The sequence below is a fragment of the Mandrillus leucophaeus genome, unplaced genomic scaffold (assembly GCF_000951045.1).
Source record: "Mandrillus leucophaeus isolate KB7577 unplaced genomic scaffold, Mleu.le_1.0 Scaffold89, whole genome shotgun sequence".
Classification (NCBI taxonomy): Eukaryota; Metazoa; Chordata; class Mammalia; order Primates; family Cercopithecidae; genus Mandrillus; species Mandrillus leucophaeus.
In genome coordinates, this window is record NW_012109696.1 from 5,867,331 (window position 1) to 5,870,364 (window position 3,034).

A 3,034-nucleotide genomic window follows, 5' to 3' on the forward strand; every position below is an offset into this window, starting at 1 on the left:
GCTCTGCTCCCCGCGGCCCTGGCAGCCACACGGCGCGGGCCGGAGCTTCCCCAGCTCAGGTAGGGAGTGGGCTCCGCCGCACAAACTTTGCGAGGATTGCTCTTGCGCTGGAGGGGACAAAGTTTGCTACCCGCCGGTGGGCTCTCCAGAAGCCGCTGCGTTTGCTGCAAGTTGCGGGAAGCAGGGTGCGCGGGCCGGCGCGGGGCGGGGGGTGAGGGGCTCGGAGTGGCCAGGTCTGAGTCCTGGGCGCCCCGACTGCGCTCCCTCCAGCCTCAGGCAGTGCCCAGGGAGCAAGCGGCGGGGGCGCAGGGGGAGAGCGGAGGGAGAGGGCTGCGGGCCCCAGTGGAGGGCGGTTGGGAATCCAGAGATTCAAAGCTCGTCCCTGTGGCTCCTACTCCTACCACTGGCCTCCAGGGGGTCTCGGGGATGGACTGTGAAGAAATGACTTGCCAACCTCGAGGTTCGCCAATGCGGCGTCAGCGACCGTGGGGCCTCTCAGCCCCACACCCCACCCGGGTGTCCCGAGCAGTGAGCGGGCACAGGCGTCCCCAAGGTTTCTGGCCCCAGGTCTCAGAAACAAAGGCCCTTGCCTGGTGCCCCGGGCTCCCGGCTTCGCCTTTGGCTGGGGTCAACTTCTCTGGGATGGAAGGAGCTCCCTCCGGACGAGCTCTTGTTGCGGGGAACTGGTGGCCCCTAGGGTAACTCCTGAAGCACCAGGGCTAGGCTGGCCGAGGAAGGGTCAGGGCCCTGCCTGTCTCCCCGGAGGCCTTCCATGGTTCCGACAGCCAACAGTAACCCCGTCAAAATACGCGGCCCGCCTGTGCTTCGCGTTAGGGGCTGACCATCCCCTGCCTCCCTTGCGGCCTGCTCCGGCCCTGGTCCTCCGCTGCTTTGGAGCGCTCCAGGCCAGCGGGAGCACCTCACCTCCCTGAAGCTGAGCTGGTGCTGTGTAGGCCGGGAGCCGGGTGACTTCTGGCCCACCTGCACACGGGGATACCGGGGTCCCTAGAGGGAGGAAGGCTCAGCAGTCCGGGTCTATGCAAGCGCGTTCAGCTGATACCTGAGATGCTGACAATCCTATTGCTGGTGAAAGAGACATTGGGTGCCTCCGCTCCAGGCTTGGCCTTTTGGTAAAGGCACTTGAACAGTTTTCCAGTATTATCTATGGGAGAAGGGTGGCCCAGTGAGAATCCCCGGTTTGGGGAGGTGGGCCTAGGCCAGGCTACAGGGTTTCAGCGAGGTGTCCCGGTGGTCGCCTGCAGCGTCAGGCTGGATTGACCCTGTGTCCCGGAATGAGTAGTGGGGCCTGGGTGAGGCCGGGCGGGTCAGGAGGCCTCCTGGGCAGTTGCGAGCTTCCTGAGGCAGGGTGACTGTGACTGGGCCCAGACCCCAAGCGCTGGGGCCTGCTGGCGGGCAGGAAGTGGAGCGTGGGTGTGCAGCGGGCTGGGAAAGCCGATTCAGAGGCCAGGTTTCTGGGTCAGGGAGAAAGGGTCGCCCGCTGGTGGGGACTAGAGCGTCGATTTATGCACACAGGCTTGAAAGGCAAAAGAGAACAGGAGAAGTTGGCGGTGGTGCTCAAAAGAAGCCCCCGAAAACCCTCCCGCACGGGCCCCCACGGACTGGCTGCACTGGGAAGTGGAGGCTGCTTCTCCCAGACTCTGCTCAGAAGATGAATGGCCGCCTGCTCTGGGGCTTCGGCTCCGCCTGAGCCCTGCCGGGTCTGGAAGGAAGGAAATGCACCAGCCTCAGGTCTGGGTGGGCTGAGCCGTTCCACTGGAGCCCAGGGGTGCTGGGCGTAGGTGGCTGGGCCCCTCTGGGCCCTGGCTCTCCTCTTCAGCCGGCTGAGCGCTCACACTGGCTGCGGCCAGGTCCCCGGGAATAGGTGACGAAGGGACAAGCCGCCGCTGAATGCCTCCCCTCTGGGGGTCTGGACTCCCCCTCCGAGCCCTTGGCCCGGCTGGGTTCGCGCCCTTCCTTCAGCCGGGCCTCATTACTGGAGAGAGCGAGTTGTTTGTAAACAATAAATAATGGGAAGTAGGAGGATGCTCCGGGAGAAGCCAGGAAACTGGAAGGAGTGAGGAGGAGGGAGGGTGGGAGAGGGGAGGAAGGTGGGTGGGGGAGGGGAGGAGCTGGAGGAGAGGGAAAGGGGTTGAGGGATTCATTTCTAGCGAGAAGCCCCGGTGGCTAGTTTCTTATTATTTACAGGAAGGTGATATTAGCGATTCAGGTGAGAAAGAAATAAACACGGTCTGCCGCGAAATCAATACAGAATTCAGAAACAATTATTAATGTCATTTGACTCGTGTTCTTTATATATTTCTCGCGGCTACCGACGCTAAACTGTCTGAATAATTTGCATGGAGCGGCTATTCATTATTTCCGATGGTTTCCCTCTGCAAGCAGCTCGGACGTGGCCCGCTCCGGTCCAACGCGATCGGAGAACTCGTATTTTCGTCTGTAAATTAAAGCAATTACGCAGCAGATATTATATGATGTGTACTGTGGTCTCCAGATAGTCATCAATCACCTTCAACCGAGCTGTCAAAAGAGCGGGCAGATTTCGTTTCTGGGAGGCAGGCTTGCAGCTGGGGAGAGGGCGAGGACGTCATCATTAATTAGAGGGTGACCCTGGGGCGATTCACAGGTCTGAACCCAGGAATCTTTCTGAGCAAGTCTGCACAACGCTGCCCTGCACGGCTTCCTTCCCAACTTACCACGGGAGGCCGGCCCAGGGGGCGAGGGCAACAGGGGCGAGCGCCGGTCCCGCAGGGCGGTGGCGCGGAAGGCGGGGAGCCGGTTCGGGATGGCCTGGGCGCCCCCTTGCCGCCTGCTCACTGGCCTTCGCTTTGAATTTGGGCAAGGTCCCAGGGAGGGTACTGGCTGGGGGAGTCCTGGGGCGGGCGCTGGGTCCCCTCTCCCGATTGCTCCGTGCGCCCCAGGCAGAAAACTGGGCAATACGGACAGGGGAGGGCGCCTTGGCCAGACACCCAACGCCCCCTCCCTCGCAGCCAGCCCTGCGGGGCGCCGGGAGGGG